This window comes from Nomascus leucogenys, chromosome 9 (genome assembly GCF_006542625.1).
Source record: "Nomascus leucogenys isolate Asia chromosome 9, Asia_NLE_v1, whole genome shotgun sequence".
NCBI lineage: Eukaryota > Metazoa > Chordata > Mammalia > Primates > Hylobatidae > Nomascus > Nomascus leucogenys.
In genome coordinates, this window is record NC_044389.1 from 40,119,228 (window position 1) to 40,130,776 (window position 11,549).

General features: G+C 34.2%; 1 pseudogene; it reads right to left on the minus strand.

Annotated features, from left to right (window-relative positions):
* Window positions 1-9,761: 9,761 nt before the first annotated feature.
* LOC100598693 lies at window positions 9,762-11,318 on the minus strand (annotated as a pseudogene).
* Window positions 11,319-11,549: the final 231 nt, after the last annotated feature.

Genomic DNA, 11,549 nt, shown 5'->3' on the forward strand with positions numbered 1-11,549 from the left:
ATGAAGGCCAAGAAAGGTCAGAAGTAGACTTTGTTTCTGAGGTCTTTCCAATATCCTTCAGCTCAAAGTACTCAGCATGCCAAAGTGCCATACTTTGGGGTAATGTTTTCTCAGCCACAACAGAAAGAAACAGGAAGAATTAAATAGAATGCATTAGTTTCATTGTTCATCTCAAATCGTTGGGGTAAATATTGTTTCATTTAACTTTTATTTATATACATATATTATAAGAAATGATTTTATTATTCTTTTGCTTATATGTGCATGGACACAAATATTTAAAAATATGTATTTATAATGTCACAGTATCAAATATCTTTGTTATTGTAAGTCACCATTAAATTTTGAAAAATTCTGCTCCAACGCATATGTCCAGTGGTTGAATTGCAGAATAATCTATTATAAATATTTTTAGTTTATTAGAAAAGGCCACATTGTGGTCCAAACTAGTGACAACAACTTCTACCTTTATACCAAGGGTGTTTAAAATTCTAGTTGTCTTCAAATCCTGACAGTTTGTTACTCTCAAACTTTTAAATTTTATCAAATAGTGAAAATTGTTATTAGTTATTTTATTTTTATTTCATGTATTTCCAATGATGATCAAAAGCATCTTTTAATCTGCCTATTGTATATTTAAGATTCCTCTTGAATTAATAACCTATTCATTTTTTTCTTATTCTTATCCAAATTAGGTTGTTTAGGTTTTTCTTATTTGTAGGCATCCTATTTATATTATGAATATTATCACTGTTTCAGTTTTATTTCTAATATCATTTATATTTAGATTGTTTATTCACTTTTATACTGTGTTCAGATAAACAGACTGTCTTTGGTTTTAATATAGCTTTTTTAAGTATTTTTGTTGCAGATAGAGTAAATTCACAGGTGGATTGGGAAAATTCTATCTTTGTATCAGGAGGCATTTATGACGTGCCCTTTAAAGTCTGAACCTCCCCTCGTGACTTCTCAACTTCTGAGGGCTATTTACTTTTTACTATTTTATTAATTTTTTATTTTTAAAATATGGAATTAAAATGTAATTAAGTTCAATTTAATTTCTATATACTCAGTCACTCTTGAGCCCTGAAAAGTGCTTTTTCATATCAGTCCTTGTTTAATATCTCATTAATTGACTTTGAACCCCTTTTCCTATTTTAGAAGCAGAATTTGCTAAATATAATCTTATGTTTCCTTGAGAACCAAGAATCTTGCAGTGTCAGATTGATGTTTGTTCCCAGTAATGTTCTTCTAAGCATCCTTAGGATGTGCTTCATGTGCTTTTAGGTGAACTGGGGATCAAATGGGCCACATACGATATCAAAACTAGCTGGGCCACTTAACTAGCTAGGTGGCCTGGGGCAAGATTCTGCCAGTCTGTTTTTGAACCTTAGTGTCACCATCTGTAAAACGAAACTAATCGTTACTTTTCTAAAAGTGGAGATAAGTGTAAAGCCCTTAGCATCATATCTGCCACATAAGGAACACTAAATAAATAACAGCTATTCTTCTGATTTTTAAGCAAGATGAAATATATATTGATCCCAGGACATAACCAGTCCTGACTGGGCATTGCCCTTGGCCACCAGGAACTTCAGGTCTAATGTTTTACAGATGATTTTCAATTGACATGTAGCCTAGCTTAACTAAGTGACCAGAACAACATGAAAACTTCACAGAGACATTTTGCATTGAGCTTTTCTGAATATTTCTGAAGGCAATGTTTATTATAAAACTCTTGGTGGTTGAATTCAAAGATAGAAAGCACTTCTGTTTCAATAAGGATGCTGGGAGCTTGCACATGGAGCTCCCTTGGATTTCCCAATTATTTTCTATACTTTATTTTTCTCTGGTTATACATTAAGCCTTATGTAAGGATGCTCTGTACAACTTGTGTGACCTTTAAAATATTCAAACTTAACAATAATTTATGGCAATGAGATGGGATATTTTAAACTATTCCTGACAATATAACGTAAATAACAATGTCTAAGACATGGTTTGAGAGAAATAAAAGTGAGGGGGAGAGAAATCATTGTCTTCAGGTTGACTTACTGGCCATTTCTGGGCTTAAGCTGCACAAGTACTGCATCCACTGACAGGCAGAAAATTATGAGACCAAAAATTCATGCGTCTAGATTTGGATGAACATCTAAATGTGTTACATTACGTAAATATATATGGGAGTGTGTGTGTGTATGTATATATGTGTGTGTGTATGTGTGTAAATATATGTATGTCTTAAAAAAATAAGTCCACGAACAACGCAATGTTGTGTGTGTGCACGCGTGTGTGTGACTGGGTTTGAGTGTGGTTGTGTTTGTCATTCTTTTTGTATTGATTTTTAAAGTACGTTCTGGTACAACTGACGCTGACAGATAAGCAGCCAGAGGCTGCTAAAGCTGCAAAATTACTTCCTGTATAGTATTAAGACTTCCACTAATTCTATGATTCTTACCCAGTAATGATTGATGCTCTCATAATAAAGGACTCTAATTGTTTGAGTTCCTTATGTGACTTTATTCTTAGAGAGAAGCAAGATCTGTAGGAAGCTGCTATAAATTTCAGGCCCCTGAATGGAGTGAAATATAATATGAGAAATTTCAAGATTATACCAAGAAAGAGAGCAATAAGAAAAAAAAGGTGAAAAATCTGAAGACAGTTTAACTCTGTGGAAATCTTCATAAGCTCAATTCAAATATTTTAAAAAGGAAGAAATAGATGGAATAGCTACTAAAATTTTCACAGATCACTATGAGAAATTAGATTGTCTAGCTCCTCTACCAACTACTTTGTCTGGAAAAGGACAATGAAAAATTCACTTAATTTATCCAATACTTAATTTTTTTAAAAAAAAAGATTATTACAGAGAATTATAGTCTATAATCCTGTAAGAGTCAGTGTCAGTTAACACAGGAGAGGATTAGGACTCTGCATGACAAAATTGTTAATGTCTCTTAGTATATCCCAGTAGGAGACTCAAGTTAATTTACTCAAGGATGGGTAAAACGGCCTGGGTCTGGTAAAGAAATTTATTAGGATTGCTGGTCATTGATTGTCTTAGTCTATTTTGTGGTACTATAACAAAATATCACAGACTGAGTAATTTATAAAGAACAGAAACTTATTCCCTCACAGTAGAGTCTAAGTCCAAGATCAAGGCACCAGTATCTAGTGTGGGTCTTCTCACTACATTCTCACACTAGGATATGGTGATGCAATTATAAGAGATTTGCAGGTGAAAGTAAGGTTCAAGTAGAAATTTATGAACAAAAGTTTTTTATTGTTGTTGCCTCCTAATTGCCAGAATGTATTATTGAAATATATGTTTTGTCTGAATGGGAAAGTTTTCACTTACCCAAAATACAGGAAAAGGAAAGTTATACAAATCTGTTTTTCACCTGTTTTAATCGGGCAATACATAGTGAATCATTTAGAATCATCTAAATGTATGCAAGTGCTTAATTTAAAACAATATAAGATTCATAAGGAATACAAATATTTAAATTAACAAAAGGTCTGTTTTATATACAAGCATATTAGAACCCTAAAATCACTTGTTTAATAATTCATTATGGACCATATATAAAGTATTGATTCTGAAAGTCAACTGGCACAATGGTTCCACCAAAAGCATCAACTATACCCTATATGGTAGAAATTAAAGACATGCCACAAAATGATTAAGATTTTCATACCTTTATTGGTTTGGCACTTGCCTTCTTTTTCAACTCTAGTTAGAAGAGAAAACCAATTTGCATTTACTTGGGATGGGCTTCAACATGCATTCACTGTGTTCCTACAAGAATATTTAATTTCTCCTGTTAATTAATTACCACAACCTAGTGAAAATAAATACATATAGATTTGATTTGGTGGGAAAGTACTGTTATTTGTTATATAATGTTGATAACTTAATCTGAAGACCAAGCCATAATTACAAATGCTTATCAATTCTGTGACCACCAGAGTAAAGCTAATTAACCCAGATATGGTAAAGCTCAGAAAAAAATGATAAAATTTCTTGTCATCACTTGAGCAAGGGTCATAAAGATATTACTCAGACAACCAAAGTTAAGTTACTCTCTAGGTCAGCTCCAAAATCAATCAAGGGGTGCACTAATTGATTGGATTATTTAGTTTTTCATACCACATTTTGAAATATTGCTAGCACTTATTCACAAAATTAAAAGGAAAACAGTCAAATTTGATTATCTTTTTTCTAAAAGCAAGCTTTCTTAGAGCTTCAAAAACACACAACCCAACATTAACACTTCCCATGCTCAAATAATTTTGGAAGTGTCTGAAACATATGGCCACCACACAAAAACTTCTTACTCTTATCCAGTAGAAACCACTGGGATTTGGGATGTTTGTTGATGTCACTTCGAAGTATATGTCATTCAAAAAACGTTTGACAACTTGTTATTGCGGTTTTGTAGTAACTGTTTCTATTACAGAGGAATACCAAATTGCTTTAAGACCAAAATACCTGTTGTATTAAAATATGTACTGTGATCCAACTCCTCAGAGTATTGCGTGTCTTAGTGCATGGAGAGGATGTATATATATATATATTTTTTTTTTTTCAGAAAGGTAACTGCTGAGGTAAAAAAAATATATATATATGTGGAAAGTAGAAACTAACATCAGTTCAGAGGCAACGTGATAACACATATACTTGAGTCTGATAGTTCCAGTGTCAATGAGGGATTCCCACAAGAAGCTTTCTGCCATACTTAAATTGTAGATGACTACAGCCCAAATAATATTGCACTGGGAAATTCAACATTTGTGGATATAAATTATATGCCCAATTTGTAACTATGAAATAAACATTCTATGGTAACAAAATGTTTCATAGTTGGCTGCAAATGGAAGCCCATTAAACCTAAATAAGGATTTACCTGAGAGAGAGTAAGTATGATTTAAATGCAAGGCTCATGATGAAATCTAGTCAGTACAACCCTGTAGTATAAAAGGTCATATGGCTGTGCCCCACAAGGCACTGAGATTTCAGATTTAACTAAAACTTGACCCTTGATTTACACCATGGCCTATGACAACATTTAATATTTATGTAATGACTGCTTTTGTTAGGAAGCTCTACAAAATACTACTGTAATCCAAAATGACTTCTTTCATAGTAATTTTATTTTCATAATGTAATATTTAGTGTAATACTGGTGTAATTGGTAAGAATAATTTGACTTATTTCCCATACCTCATTTCATGATGCAAAAATAATATTTGACAGTTTTCCACTAGCATTTTGTTCTATAAATATTGCAATAGATGCATGAGAAGAAATTATCACAAGCAATTTCAATTAAAAAGTGTTGCTAGATCATCAGATGGTTGACTTTATAAGATAGAGTTAATTTACAAATGAACTGATAAATTCTATCTTTATCTTGGAAGATGCCAACGTATATGGTTTTGGCTGTTAGCCAAGATAAGGTCAGGGGAATTCAGTACTTCAAGTACAAAGTCTATCTGACTACTGCCAGAGTTAATTTGTTCATTGATAGTTTTGAAGGGCATAACAGATTAAGTAGCCTGATATGACTAGAAAACCAGCAATTAGACTAGGAACATCTGTCTCAGGATCTCCCAAAGTTAAGATTCATGACACAGATGGTGATTTACATTAGAAACAAAACATGTCTATATGTACACAAAAGGACTGTGGAAATTTTACTCCTGAAAGACTCTCAGAATCCTTGTGCTTGCCTATGCTGTATCTTTGGCTGCACCATATATTAGCCTTTAAATAAAAGCTTTATTTATTTATTTATTTATTTATTTGAGACAGAGTCTCACTCTGTTGCCCAGGCTGGAGTGCAGTGGCCTGATCTCGACTCACCACAACCTTCGCCTCCCAGGTTCAAGCAATTCTCCTGCCTCAGCCTCCCGAGTAGCTGGGACTACAGGCGTGCGCCACCATGCCTGGCTAATTTTTGTATTTTTAGTAGAGACGGGGTTTCACTCTGTTGGCCAGGCTGGTCTCAAACTCCTGACCTCATGATCCACATGCCTCAGCCTCCCAAAGTTCTGGGATTACAGGTGTGAGACACAGCGCCCGGCCAAAAGCTTTACCAGAGTATGATTTGTGCATTCTTGTGAGTTCTTTTAATATCTAAACTTGTAAAATATTCTCAGTTCTTATTTTAATCAAAACTGTAGCCCCAAGCATTAGTGATTTTGGTTGGGAAACATATTAAAATGTCTATTAAAAGTGTTAATAAATCCTTTCTGGAAGTATGCAATTGCAATAGACACCGGTCTTCATAAAGCCTCTTTCTCTCCTCCTAGGACCATTTTTTAAGATCATAGCCAGGTCACTTGAGAAATTTCAGTGCTATTTGTCCCATGTATAAATTTTCTTTGGGAGAGAAACAATCAGAAACAGATTCAACTTCAAAGATAACAGTGGAGGGTAACTGCGGTAGGCCAATGGCCCACCAAAGACATCTATGTCATAAACACCAATAAATTTGTTAGCTCACGTAACAAATATAACTTTGCAGATGAAATTATGTTAAGATCCCTGAGATTCATGGAGAGATTATTCTGTACTGTGCAGGTGGGCCCAGTGTAATAAAATAAAAGATCCCTATAAGAAAGAGTCAAAAGTGTCAAACTAAGGAAAAGGAGATGTGCCAATGAACCAAGAGGTTGGAGTAAATTACTTCGAAGAAAAAGAAAGATGGTCGTAAATCAAGAAATTTGGGCAACTTTTAGAAGCTAGAAAAGGCAAGGAAACAGATTCTTCCCTGAAGCCTCCCAAATAAATGCAGTACTACAGATACTTTGATTTGGTCCCTTCAGATTCATTCTGGAAGTCTTACCTCCAGGACTGTAAGATAATAGATATACTATTCTAAGTCACTAAATCTGTGTAAATTTGCAACAGAGCAAAAGAAAATCAATACCGTAATCAATCTGGTTCATTATCAAATTCTATGCTGTTGATTTTTCTTTTTTATTTTTCGTGAATTTCCAGGAAGAGATTTCTTCACAATTTAAAACTGTATCACCACATTGAAAATGTAGGTCTCTTCCCCACAAAATCATCAGAATACAATCACAAAACAAAACAAATGTTTTGATTAATAGAGGGTCTACAGAGAGAAGAAGTGGCTGAGATAGAAGGCCAAATCAGAAGGTCATTCAAGATTCCTGCCACTGAAAGTTTTTCATTATTCTAAGAAAGAAATTATGGAAAACGGGAGATTTTATAAATGACAATATGGCACTGAGACAACCCAGAAACAGTGTTTTGGTGTTAAGGGCATTTGGGGACAGATGGGAGTGACTTCTTTTTTTGAGAGTCAACATTTTATTGGACGATGTTTGTCTTTTGTTTATTTAATAGATTTTATATTTTAAGGTCGGAGAGGGCAATTTTTCCTGTGGTATTCCTTTTTCTTACAATTTTGGCAATGGGTTTTTTTCTAGTTTAGACATAGTCATTTCCTTAACTATGTTTTAGCTAATTGCGTAATCTTAAGAGTTATTAATTTGGTATGCATTTTTTTCTTGGTCAAAATGTCTTCGATGTGCCCAGTGAGCTCTTGTAATTCAGGAAAGGGAGGAAGTCTGCCAGCTTATCTTTTGTTTCTAACAGGTTTAAAATCATCAACAAGGAAAGTAGATACGGGTTTTATAGTATTTTTACATTCATTCAGAGCAGCGTATTCCCAGAAGGTGCCAGTTAAGTCATCTTTGAAATGAATGCTTTTTAGTCTGTTTATCAGACTGAATTTTTGATCATTCAGTTTGAGAGAAAGACATCAGACATAACTGCTAAGATGAATTTTTTTATTCTTGGACTCATTTAGTATTCATTCACGGTCAACTTTCTATAATATACTTGATAGTATTTTGAAAATCAATCCTTCCTGCTCTTTTCTAACCAAGTTTTCACATCGCCAGGACCTACAAGGATATAAACTAATGGATGGAGATTAGGGAATCTAAAGTAAGAGTTGATAAAGCAATCCTAAATCCTTCAGTGAACTTTCAGCCTTTCCTTGTAACAACTAAATTATGCAAATGTGATATTAAATACGATTTTAAAACAGAGAATTTGGTCATTATTATTAACTACACTATAAGATATTATTTTAATACCCAAGGAATAGGGTATGTTTAGAACAGGCCAGTGCATGAAAGAGAAAAGGGGAGGTTCAGATGCTACAGACAGAGAAGAGAGAACAGAGAGAAAAGAATGAAGTTGAAGTATGTTGAAGCAGGACGCCCATATAGAGTTGGATCAGCATAGCGAGAGAAGAATTTTATTAACTATTTCTGAAATCATCCAAAACCAAACATTTTTGCTAAGTCTTTATGAAGACATCATTTATTTCTCTTTTCCTGACCTGGTATTAACTTCTTAATTGGCTGGGTTTCATTGCTCAGGGATGTTATAGAGGAAATGAGGGGTAGGGACAAGAATATCAGTGCCTAATTCTTTGTATTCTGTGTGTTCTTTTCACTTGAATATTAGCAATTACTAGTGTTTCAATAAATCTCAGCAATGTGGTGTCAATTGAACTAAATAATCAAACATTTGACAAGATTCTACCAAGGAAAATTTAGAACTTCAGTGGTCATTATCAATAATTTAGGATAGATTATATAACTACCCTATGCTCCGTTAGAATGAAGATTTCAAAGATTTAAACATTTAATGATCAATGTATTTGGATTGTGATGAAGATACCACTGAAGAGCAGGAAAATACAAAAATTATTTATCCTAGGACCACATGAGTAAAATTAATGTAAATGTGAAAAATCTAAGTTCCAAACTAAAATCTAAATCCAAAAATCTAACACCAAACCTAAGTTCTCACAATTTTTTAAAATATTTGGTGCTTCTATTTTAGGATTTCTCCAGATAAAGATTATGAAACATAGAAGAAAATATCTCACATTATGTTAGCATATTTCTTAAATCAAAGTTTAGTATGCAAGTTATAACTTTCAGTCTATTATGAAGGTGTATGCTTAGATGATTTTTCATCATTTTAAAAATTCAAACACACTGTAAAGGAATAAAGACTTACAACCTATTAAAGTATTCATGTTTCCTCAAAAAACAAGAAATATTTTCATGAAATATTATTTAAAACACTTTCCCCTTTTTAACATAGTGTGAATATAGCATTACAAAAATATTAAGTACTTAAGAATGATACTCTCCCAATCCCTATATTATCAATAAACTCTATACACTTTTTAATTTTCATTAAACTCAGGAAGTTGAAGATTAATAAGGAAGAAAACTAAGTTTCTTTGTTCAGAATCTTTACTACATAGTGAATGTCCAAGATTTAATTCACAATTAAAATCTAAACACCATAATTAAGAAGCAGATGGAATTTTAAGTATATGGAGCCTTTGAACCCATCAGAGTTAGGTATGAAAATCTGTTCTCATACATAGAATTTCCATGATATTGCACATGTTATATTATCTACTCTGTTTCCTTATTTTTAAAATGAGAATGGCAATAAATATCACATGGATCCGATGGGAAAATAAAATAAAATATAAAATACGAAACATCTAATGATAAAATTGAAAAATTGTTGAAACTTTTAAAAATATCTTCATTCTTTTCAAAAACATGAAGTAATTCTGCCCTTAACAACAGTTTAGCTACTTACAAACATAAATGCTATGTAAGTTTAATATAACATTTTATTTAATAGAATTACTTTTTTTTTTCCATAGTAACTTTGTTTTTATCCTTCATATGAGAAAGGGCGTTCTTAATATTTTCACCTTTATGGCTGTATGTTTGTTTTCATTCTTTTCTATCTATAGATCCTGTTCCTAATAATATAAGCCATCATTGATAACTTTAGTAAGTTCAGATGTGATTTTCGCCTGACACATGTGGTTGCCTCTTCAATCTCCTCCAGGATGTTTTTTCACATAAGGTGGTGTCTGAGTTACAATCAAAATCTTGTTTAAGTCTTGGTCATCAATTTCATAATCTGAATCATCATCAGACCAATCAGTTAGTATGTTTTTTCATCCTATTTGTTCAGTCTCTTCACCAAACAAAAATCAAGTTCTCCTTGTTCTGTTTCTTCTGAAAAACGTAGCTGATTTAATGACCCCTCAGGCACAGACACTGATTCCCTCAATTTCACTGGGGCTGGCTGATGTCTCTTTTTCACTTCTATCCAAGGTTCTGAGTCCAAGTCAGGCAAACTGGCAAATCTCTAGACATTGCTTGAAGAATACTTCTTTCACTATTTTTCTTTGGGGTCAATGGGCTTCCAAATCTTGGAGAATTTGGGGCAGACTCTGTATGGGATCAAAAGGCTTGGCCTGGTACAAACTCTGGACAATCAATCAGTTGAGAAAAGTCTGTTCGTGGCACGTTGCGTGGAGGAGGGCCTGGAATTGGTCATTTTTCTGGTTCTATCTTTTTTCTCATTTTCTCATTCACAATTTCTACTTCTGTGCTATCCTTCAGTGCCTCTGAGATAAGGTTTGTAGTGACAGCCTGAAGACGTTGGAAACCAGCAATCAGGAAAATAGGCAAGGAACCTTGTTCACCCCTCTTTCCTCGAAGAAAGTAGTCTCGTTCCAAATTTTCTGCATTGAAATAATATTCAATTTGACGCTTAATACACTCTTTAAGCAATGCTTCTTCCACAGGATACACCTGTACCCCTGTACCATCATCATAGTAATACATCATACTGGTATTAAGTTCTGTTTGAAATGGCTGAACAGTCCTTTCACCATGTTCTTGATAACCATATAAATAATCAAAGTTCAACTGAGGATTTGCTCCGCCTCGTCCTCTTCCCCGTCCTCGGCCTCCACCTTGGCCTCTAAAGGAAACTCGGATATTACCTCCCTCACTTCTCACACTGGAAACTTGATATTGATCATCTCTTTTTTCTCTATCTCGCGTCCAATTTCACGTATCATTTCTCCTATTGTTATGTGTTGGTTTACTTGCTTCAGGTTGACATCTTGAGCTGTGCCAGGATCCAGGTCTTTCTGGACTCTCTGGTCTTACATCATCTGAGTAAGATGATGTAAGTGAGTAAGTAGTACCCACGTGTGCTTATTAGCTTTCTTTCATTGATTACTTGACTAAGCCTCATCCTCAATGATGTTTTCACCACGACCATTTAATTTTGTTTCCCGGTTTTGTTTGCTCTTTTACTTCTCTTTTCAACCTCTTCTTTTTTCTTTTCTATCTTGTGGCTTTTTATTTCCTTGGCTGAGGACGCTCTGATATCCAGTGTTCACTAATACACTTGGTGTTCGCCAGTTCTCCATATCGTTGAAATCACTAGCCTTGTTGGATTTCTGTTTCTTGAGTTTTCCTGCTTTTATAATTTTGAGGGAACCGAACTCTGCCTCCAGGGTTTCCAGCGCTGGCTGCGGGGCCGACCTGTCGTGGTTGGGGACAGGAGCTGTGAAGGCTTTTTGTTCCAGGGATTTCCCTTGGGCGGCTGCCGCTTTTCCTTAGGGCCAGCTGCCGCCTCCTCCATGGCGTCCTCGGCCGAC